The sequence below is a fragment of the Cherax quadricarinatus genome, chromosome 100 (assembly GCF_038502225.1).
Source record: "Cherax quadricarinatus isolate ZL_2023a chromosome 100, ASM3850222v1, whole genome shotgun sequence".
In the NCBI taxonomy this organism is placed as follows: domain Eukaryota; kingdom Metazoa; phylum Arthropoda; class Malacostraca; order Decapoda; family Parastacidae; genus Cherax; species Cherax quadricarinatus.
In genome coordinates, this window is record NC_091391.1 from 6515893 (window position 1) to 6526502 (window position 10610).

General features: G+C 51.0%; 1 long non-coding RNA gene across 1 annotated transcript in view; it reads right to left on the reverse strand.

Moving 5' to 3' along the window:
- Positions 1-6632, reverse strand: part of LOC128704704 (uncharacterized) — a 63960-nt gene extending 57328 nt beyond the window's left edge. The window contains exon 1 of the long non-coding RNA XR_008409578.2: positions 6474-6632. This is a non-coding gene — a long non-coding RNA (uncharacterized lncRNA). The remainder of the gene's footprint in view (positions 1-6473) is intronic.
- Positions 6633-10610: the final 3978 nt, after the last annotated feature.

Sequence of the window (10610 nt, forward strand, 5' to 3'; positions counted from 1 at the left end):
TGATCAACCAGGCTGTTACTGCTCAGGGGTAATGAGGTGACAGACCGTGTGCACAGCAATGCACACGCAACACCTTAGATGTTAGGAAGTATTTCTTTAGTCATAGAGTTGTCAGGAAGTGGAATAGATGTAGTGTAGGCAGGAACCATACGTAGTTTTAAGACGAGGTATGATAAAGCTCCTGGAGCAGGGAGAGAGGGCCTAGTAGCGACCAGTGAAGAGGCGGGGCCAGGAGCTACATCTGGACCCCAGCAAGTACATCATGTAAACACACAGGTCAGTCAGTCAGTGTTCCCATTACAAACGTTCAGGAGTCCCAGCATGACTGTGTACATTCCTCTGTACCAACTTTCTCCATGATACCAAGATACCCAACACTAATACCCAACACTAATACCCAAAATTTGGGCATAAATTGACACTAAACAAGGGCTTTCTGCGTAGCACTATCATCAGTTCTTTCCATCTCTGCTGTTACTAAAGCTAGACTTTAAACAACATATCTCTGCTGTTATTAAAGCTAGACTTTAAACAACATATCTCTGCTGTTATTAAAGCTAGACTTTAAACAACATATCTCTGCTGTTATTAAAGCTAGACTTTAAACAACATATCTCTGCTGTTACTAAAGCTAGACTTTAAACAACATATCTCTGGTATTACTAAAGCTAGACTTTAAACAACATATCTCTGCTGTTACTAAAGCTAGACTTTAAACAACATATCTCTGGTATTACTAAAGCTAGACTTTAAACAACATATCTCTGCTGTTACTAAAGCTAGACTTTAAACAACATATCTCTGGTATTACTAAAGCTAGACTTTAAACAACATATCTCTGCTGTTACTAAAGCTAGACTTTAAACAACATATCTCTGCTGTTACTAAAGCTAGACTTTAAACAACATATCTCTGCTGTTACTAAAGCTAGACTTTAAACAACATATCTCTGGTATTACTAAAGCTAGACTTTAAACAACACATCTCTGCTGTTACTAAAGCTAGACTTTAAACAACATATCTCTGCTGTTACTAAAGCTAGACTTTAAACAACATATCTCTGCTGTTACTAAAGCTAGACTTTAAACAACATATCTCTGCTGTTACTAAAGCTAGACTTTAAACAACATATCTCTGGTATTACTAAAGCTAGACTTTAAACAACATATCTCTGGTATTACTAAAGCTAGACTTTAAACAAGATATCTCTGGTATTACTAAAGCTAGACTTTAAACAAGATATCTCTGCTGTTACTAAAGCTAGACTTTAAACAACATATCTCAGGTATTACTAAAGCTAGACTTTAAACAACATATCTCTGGTATTACTAAAGCTAGACTTTAAACAACATATCTCTGGTATTACTAAAGCTAGACTTTAAACAAGATATCTCTGCTGTTACTAAAGCTAGACTTTAAACAACATATCTCTGGTATTACTAAAGCTAGACTTTAAACAACATATCTCTGCTGTTACTAAAGCTAGTCTTTAAATAGGAACAAGTCACTACATTCTTTGGGTTATCCTAGATAATTTACACGTTAAAATGTATGATAATTGTACTAGTATGTACCTGTCCAAGGTTCGATCCCCAGTACGGGTGAAAAATTAAGACGTGTTTCCTAAGACACCTGCTGTCCCTGTTCACCTATCAGTAAGTAGGTACCCGAGTGTTAGTCAACCGGTGTGGGTCGCATCCTGGAGACAAAACTGACCTAATTTTCCCAAAATATCTACATATATCTGTATGTCACTGGTGTCAGCTATGGTCTGTATAAGTTGTATCGTGTATTTGTAAATCTAAATGATACGGGTTGAATCCCGGGGAGGGTGGAAAATTGTAGTGAAGATTCCTAACTGCTTGTCTATTCTCCTTGCAGGAGATGCGGGTTAGTATGCTGGTATGGGTGGCATCCTGGGGTCGCTACTAACAACATCAGGGGACTGTGTAAATTCCTAATTTAATTAGTCACTGAACAATCCTAGATAGGTATCCCAGTATTGTATAACCCAGGTCCACTGTACCTCAATGATCCTAGATAGGTATCCCAGTATTGTATAACCCAGGTCCACTGTACCTCAATGATCCTAGATAGGTATCCCAGTATTGTATAACCCAGGTCCACTGTACCTCAATGATCCTAGATAGGTATCCCAGTATTGTATAACCCAGGTCCACTGTACCTCAATGATCCTAGATAGATATCCCAGTATTGTATAACCCAGGTCCACTGTACCTCAATGATCCTAGATAGGTATCCCAGTATTGTATAACCCAGGTCCACTGTACCTCAATGATCCTAGATAGGTATCCCAGTACCTACACAGTGGTGGTGGTGGTGGTGGTGGTGTCAGGGGCCTACACAGTGGTGGTGGTGGTGGTGTCAGGGGCCTACACAGTGGTGGTGGTGGTGTCAGGGGCCTACACAGTGGTGGTGGTGGTGTCAGGGGCCTACACAGTGGTGGTGGTGGTGTCAGGGGCCTACACAGTGGTGGTGGTGGTGGTGTCAGGGGCCTACACAGTGGTGGTGGTGGTGGTGTCAGGGGCCTACACGGTGGTGGTGTCAGGGGCCTACACGGTGGTGGTGTCAGGGGCCTACACGGTGGTGGTGTCAGGGGCCTACACGGTGGTGGTGTCAGGGGCCTACACGGTGGTGGTGTCAGGGGCCTACACGGTGGTGGTGTCAGGGGCCTACACGGTGGTGGTGTCAGGGGCCTACACGGTGGTGGTGTCAGGGGCCTACACGGTGGTGGTGTCAGGGGCCTACACGGTGGTGGTGTCAGGGGCCTACACGGTGGTGGTGTCAGGGGCCTACACGGTGGTGGTGTCAGGGGCCTACACGGTGGTGGTGGTGGTGGTGTCAGGGGCCTACACGGTGGTGGTGGTGGTGTCAGGGGCCTACACGGTGGTGGTGGTGGTGTCAGGGGCCTACACGGTGGTGGTGGTGGTGTCAGGGGCCTACACGGTGGTGGTGGTGGTGTCAGGGGCCTACACGGTGGTGGTGGTGGTGTCAGGGGCCTACACGGTGGTGGTGGTGGTGTCAGGGGCCTACACGGTGGTGGTGGTGGTGTCAGGGGCCTACACGGTGGTGGTGGTGGTGTCAGGGGCCTACACGGTGGTGGTGGTGGTGTCAGGGGCCTACACGGTGGTGGTGGTGGTGTCAGGGGCCTACACGGTGGTGGTGGTGGTGTCAGGGGCCTACACGGTGGTGGTGGTGGTGTCAGGGGCCTACACGGTGGTGGTGGTGGTGTCAGGGGCCTACACAGTGTGGTGGTGGTGGTGGTGTCAGGGGCCTACAGTGTGGTGGTGGTGTCAGGGGCCTACAAAGTGGTCGTGGTGTCAGGGGGCCTACACAGTGTGGTGGTGTTGGGGGGGCCTACACTGTGGTGGTGGTGTTGGGGGGCCTACACTGTGGTGGTGGTGTCAGGGGCCTACACAGTATGGTGGTGGTGTCAGGGGCCTACACAGTATGGTGGTGGTGTCAGGGGCCTACACAGTATGGTGGTGGTGTCAGGGGCCTACACAGTATGGTGGTGGTGTCAGGGGCCTACACAGTATGGTGGTGGTGTCAGGGGCCTACACAGTATGGTGGTGGTGTCAGGGGCCTACACAGTATGGTGGTGGTGTCAGGGGCCTACACAGTATGGTGGTGGTGTCAGGGGCCTACACAGTATGGTGGTGGTGTCAGGGGCCTACACAGTATGGTGGTGGTGTCAGGGGCCTACACAGTATGGTGGTGGTGTCAGGGGCCTACACAGTATGGTGGTGGTGTCAGGGGCCTACACAGTATGGTGGTGGTGTCAGGGGCCTACACAGTATGGTGGTGGTGTCAGGGGCCTACACAGTATGGTGGTGGTGTCAGGAGCCTACACAGTAGTGGTGGTGGTGTCAGGGGCCTACACAGTAGTGGTGGTGGTGTCAGGAGCCTACACAGTGTGGTGATGGTGTCAGGGGCCTACAGTGTGGTTGTGGTGTCAGGGGGCCTACACAGTGGTGGTGGTGTCAGGGGGCCTACACAGTGGTGGTGCTGTCAGGGGGCCTACACAGTGTGGTGGTGTCAGGGGGGCCTACACAGTGTGGTGGTGTCAGGGGGGCCTACACAGTGTGGTGGTGTCAGGGGGGCCTACACAGTGTGGTGTCAGGGAGCCTACACAGTGTGGTGGTGGTGTCAGGGGGCCTACACAGTGTGGTGGTGGTGTCAGGGGGGCCTACACAGTGTGGTGGTGGTGTCAGGGGGGCCTACACAGTGTGGTGGTGGTGTCAGGGGGGCCTAAACAGTGTGGTGGTGGTGTCAGGGGGGCCTACACAGTGTGGTGGTGGTGTCAGGGGGGCCTAAACAGTGTGGTGGTGGTGTCAGGGGGGCCTGAACAGTGTGGTGGTGGTGGTGTCAGGGGCCTACACAGTGGTGGTTGTGGCGTCAGTACCTACACAATGGTGGTCTCAGTACCTACACAGTGGTGGTGTCAGTACCTACACAGTGGTGGTGCCAGGACCTACGCAGTGGTGGTGTCAGGACATACAGTGGTGTCAGTACCTACACAGTGGTGGTGTCAGCACCTACACAGTGGTGGTGGTGTCAGTACCCACACAGTGGTGGTGGTGTCAGTACCCACACAGTGGTGGTGGTGTCAGTACCCACACAGTGGTGGTGGTGTCAGTACCCACACAGTGGTGGTGGTGTCAGTACCCACACAGTGGTGGTGTCAGTACCCACACAGTGGTGGTGGTGTCAGTACCTACAAAGTGGTGGTGTCAGTACCTACACAGTGGTGGTAGTGTCAGTACCTACACAGTGGTGGTAGTGTCAGTACCTACACAGTGGTGGTAGTGTCAGTACCTACACAGTGGTGGTAGTGTCAGTACCTACACAGTGGTGGTAGTGTCAGTACCTACACAGTGGTGGTAGTGTCAGTACCTACAGTGGTGGTAGTGTCAGTACCTACACAGTGGTGGTAGTGTCAGTACCCACACAGTGGTGGTAGTGTCAGTACCCACACAGTGGTGGTAGTGTCAGTACCCACACAGTGGTGGTAGTGTCAGTACCCACACAGTGGTGGTAGTGTCAGTACCTACACAGTGGTGGTGGTGTCAGTACCTACACAGTGGTGGTGGTGTCAGTACCTACACAGTGGTGGTGGTGGTGTCAGTACCTACACGGTGGTGGTGGTGGTGGTGGTGTCAGTACCTATACAGTGGTGTCAGTACCTACACAGTGGTGGTGGTGTCAGTACCTACACAGTGGTGGTGTCAGTACCCACACAGTGGTGGTGTCAGTACCCACACAGTGATGGTGTCAGTACCTACACAGTGGTGGTGTCAGTACCCACACAGTGGTGGTGTCAGTACCCACACAGTGGTAGTGGTGTCAGTACCCACACAGTGGTAGTGGTGTCAGTACCTACACAGTGGTGGTGTCAGTACCTACACAGTGGTGGTGTCAGTACCTACACAGTGGTGGTGTCAGTACCCACACAGTGGTAGTGGTGTCAGTACCTACACAGTGGTGGTGTCAGTACCTACACAGTGGTGGTGTCAGTACCCACACAGTGATGGTGTCAGTACCCACACAGTGGTAGTGGTGTCAGTACCCACACAGTGATGGTGTCAGTACCCACACAGTGGTAGTGGTGTCAGTACCCACACAGTGGTAGTGGTGTCAGTACCTACACAGTGGTGGTGTCAGTACCTACACAGTGGTGGTGTCAGTACCTACACAGTGGTGGTGTCAGTACCCACACAGTGATGGTGTCAGTACCCACACAGTGGTAGTGTCAGTACCTACACAGTGGTGGTGTCAGTACCCACACAGTGATGGTGTCAGTACCCACACAGTGGTGGTGTCAGTACCCACACAGTGGTGGTGTCAGTACCCACACAGTGGTAGTGGTGTCAGTACCCACACAGTGGTAGTGGTGTCAGTACCTACACAGTGGTGGTGTCAGTGCCTACACAGTGGTGGTGTCAGTACCTACACAGTGGTGGTGTCAGTACCCACACAGTGGTGGTGTCAGTACCTACACAGTGGTGGTGGTGTCAGTACCTACACAGTGGTGGTGTCAGTACCTACACAGTGGTGGTGTCAGTACCCACACAGTGATGGTGTCAGTACCTACACAGTGGTGGTGTCAGTACCCACACAGTGGTGGTGTCAGTACCTACACAGTGGTGGTGGTGTCAGTACCTACACAGTGGTGGTGTCAGTACCCACACAGTGATGGTGTCAGTACACACACAGTGGTGGTGTCAGTACCTACACAGTGGTGGTGTCAGTACACACACAGTGGTGGTGTCAGTACACACACTGGTGGTGTCAGTACACACACAGTGGTGGTGTCAGTACACACACAGTGGTGGTGTCAGTACACACACAGTGGTAGTGGTGTCAGTGGCATGGCAACTTTCACAGTGTCACATAACAGTGGCTGGTACACACGTACCTGACCTACGTACATCACGTACAACCCATCTTACCTCCTTGGGAGTGGGCATATCTGCTGGTTTGATGATTGTGATGGTAATGGTGGTGGCAGCAGTGGTCAGCAGCAGCAGCGTAGTGTTGTCACCACTGATGGCAGAGTCACACTGAACCAGCTACTGGTGGTACACTTCCCTGTACCTACCCTCACACTCACTAGATTTATATTATTTTTCCACATTATTCTGGTGTTTTATGGGTTATAACTACACTGTAGTGTAGCTACAGTGTTACACTGTGTATACACTGTCTACCCACTGATGTATACAGTAATGGGGATAATTTATATGTAAATAAGATAAAAATTCGTCTGCTGGTTCCCTACCACCCCTCCCTCCATTCCTATTATTTTTCCACATTATTCTAGTGTTTTATGGGTTATAACTACACTATAGTGTAGCTACAGTGTTACACTGTGTATACACTGTCTACCCACTGATGTATAAAGTAATGGGGATAATTGGTGTGGAAATAAGACAAAATATTCGCTCGTTACTTCCCCACCTTAGCCTAGTATATCCAAAAATTTCCTTCATATTTTTATTTTAGCTCATTATATTGTCTTTTTTACACCATATATTGTAAAAAAAAATTGTGTAAATCTTGCTTATGGAATTTCTACTTTATATTGTTAGGATTGTCTGTAAATTACCTTGGTGAGTACTTGAGTGCTCCCAGGGACCAGGAGCTGGAGACCAACGTGTGGAGGCCAGGAGCTGGAAACCAACGTGTGGAGGCCAGGAGCTGGAGATCAACGTGGAGGCCAGGAGGTGGAGACCAGCGTGTGGAGGCCAGGAGGTGGAGATCAACGTGGAGGCCAGGAGGTGGAGACCAGCGTGTAGAGGCCAGGAGCTGGAGACCAACGTGTGGAGGCCAGGAGGTGGAGACCAACGTGGAGGCCAGGAGGTGGAGACCAGCGTGTGGAGGCCAGGAGCTGGAGACTAACGTGTAGAGGCCAGGAGCTGGAGACCAACGTGTGGATGAAGTCACTCTGGCATCTTTGGCATTGGTGAAAATGATACCAGTGTGTGTTGGCACAGCTGAGTGCCACCACCACTACCACCATCACCACTAGCTGACGTAGCCACCACCACCACTAGCTGACGTAGCCACCACCACCACCACTAGCTGACGTAGCCACCACCACCACTAGCTGACGTAGCCACCACCACCACCACTAGCTGACGTAGCCACCACCATCACCACTAGCTGACGTAGCCACCACCACCACTAGCTGACGTAGCCACCACCACCACCACTAGCTGACGTAGCCACCACCACCACCACTAGCTGACGTAGCCACCACCACCACTAGCTGACGTAGCCACCACCACCACCACTAGCTGACGTAGCCACCACCATCACCACTAGCTGACGTAGCCACCACCACCACCACTAGCTGACGTAGCCACCACCACCACCACTAGCTGACGTAGCCACCACCATCACCACTAGCTGACGTAGCCACCACCATCACCACTAGCTGACGTAGCCACCACCATCACCACTAGCCACCACCATCACGTAGCCACCACCACCACTAGCTGACGTAGCCACCACCATCACCACTAGCTGACGTAGCCACCACCATCACCACTAGCTGACGTAGCCACCACCACCACCACTAGCTGACGTAGCCACTACCACCACCACTGCCAGCTGACGTATCTACGACTACCACCACTACTACCAAAACTACCACTACCAGCTGACGTAGCTGCCATCACTAGTTTACGCAGCCACCACCACTACCACACGTATCTACCACCATCACTAGCTGGTGACAGCTGAACTATGGGAAATGCTCTACATAACCAGGGACTTTCTGTCCCTGGTTATGTCTGTATAAGTTGTATCATGTACTGCTAGAAATTAACAGTATTATAATTATATATAGTGTTAATATTGGTCCAGATTATGGAGAATTCTTCTCCAGACTGAGGGACTGACCACCTCAAATCTCAGTCTTCCAGACTGAGGGACCGATTACATCTTTACATCTCTGCTTGCGCTGCCTTCTCTGAATTCGACTGAAGAAACCTGTGTGGGCGAAACGTTTGGGAATAAAGATACCTAACTGTTGCACTTGTCAACTTGCCTATAAATCATTGTATTCACAATGTCAGAAGACACTAGTGTTTACAGACGACCACAGGTTCACAGCTGCCAGGCTGTGGTAGTCACATGAGATCACCACACGACACTAAACACGTGAAGGTGACACTCTGTATTCTGTGGAGACTGGTTTCTTGTACCTAGTTTAATGTATGAATTATGAACCTTGTGTCTGTCCTGTGGGTGGTAGTGGCCCCTTACCTAACATATGGGTGGTGGTGGCCCCTTACCTAACATATGGGTGGTGGTGGCCCCTTACCTATACTGTGGGTGGTAGTGGCCCCTTACCTATCCTGTGGGTGGTAGTGGCCCCTTACCTAACATGTGGGTGGTAGTGGCCCCATACCTATCCTGTGGGTGGTAGTGGCCCCTCACCTATGTTGTGGGTGGTAGTGGCCCCTTACCTATGCTGTGGGTGGTAGTGGCCCCTTACCTATGCTGTAGGTGGTAGTGGCCCCTTACCTATGCTGTAGGTGGTAGTGGCCCCTTACCTATCCTGTGAGTGGAAGTGGCTCCTTACCTATGCTGTGGGTGGTAGTGGCCCCTTGCCTATCCTGTGGGTGGTAGTGGCCCCTTACCCATCCTGCGGGTGGTAGTGGCCCCTTACCTATGCTGTGGGTGGTAGTGGCCCCTTACCTCTCCTGTGGGTGGTACTGACTTCTTACCTATCTTGTGAGTGGTAGTGGCTCCTTACCTATGCTGTGGGTGGTAGTGGCTCCTTGCCTATCCTGTGGGTGGTAGTGGCCCCTTACCCATCCTGTGGTTGGTAGTGGCCCCTTACCTATTATGTGGGTGGTAGTGGCACCTTACCTATCATGTGGGTGGTAGTGGCCCCTTACCTATCATGTGGGTGGTAGTGGCTCCTTACCTATGCTGTGGGTGGTAGTGGCTCCTTGCCTATCCTGTGGGTGGTAGTGGCCCCTTACCCATCCTGTGGTTGGTAGTGGCCCCTTACCTATTATGTGGGTGGTAGTGGCACCTTACCTATCATGTGGGTGGTAGTGGCCCCTTACCTATCATGTGGGTGGTAGTGGCCCCTTACCTATCATATGGGTGGTAGTGGCCCCTTACCTATCCTGTGAGTGGTAGTGGCTCCTTACCTATCCTGTGAGTGGTAGTGGCCCCTTACCTATCATATGGGTGGTAGTGGCCCCTTACCTATCCTGTGAGTGGTAGTGGCTCCTTACCTATCCTGTGAGTGGTAGTGGCCCCTTACCTATCCTGTGAGTGGTAGTGGCCCCTTACCTATCATATGGGTGGTAGTGGCCCCTTACCTATCCTGTGAGTGGTAGTGGCCCCTTACCTATCATGTGGGTGGTAGTGGCCCCTTACCTATCATGTGGGTGGTAGTGGCCCCTTGCCTATCATGTGGGTGGTAGTGGCCCCTTACCTATCATGTGGGTGGTAGTGGCCCCTTACCTATCATGTGGGTGGTAGTGGCCCCTTACCTATCATGTGGGTGGTAGTGGCCCCTTACCTATCATGTGGGTGGTAGTGGCCCCTTACCTATCATGTGAGTGGTAGTGGCCCCTTACCTATCATGTGGGTGGTAGTGGCCCCTTACCTATCATGTGGGTGGTAGTGGCACCTTACCTATCATGTGGGTGGTAGTGGCACCTTACCTATCATGTGGGTGGTAGTGGCCCTGATAACAGTTCAAGCTTCAGGATCCCCATAACAGTTAAAGTGTCAGGTTCCCATAACAGTTCAAGCTTCAGAGCCCCATAAGTAAAAAATTTCAGGGTCCCATAACAGTTCAAGCTTCAGGGCCCCATAACAGTTCAAGCTCCAGGGCCTCCATAACAGTTCAAGCTTCAGGGTCCCATAACAGTTAAAGTGTCAGGTTCCCATAACAGTTCAAGCTTCAGAGCCCCATAAGTTAAAATTTCAGGGCCCCATAACAGTTCAAGCTTCAGGGCCCCATAACAGTTCAAGCTTCAGGGCCCCATAACAGTTCAAGCTTCAGGGCCCCATAACAGTTCAAGCTTCAGGGCCCCATAACAGTTCAAGCTTCAGGG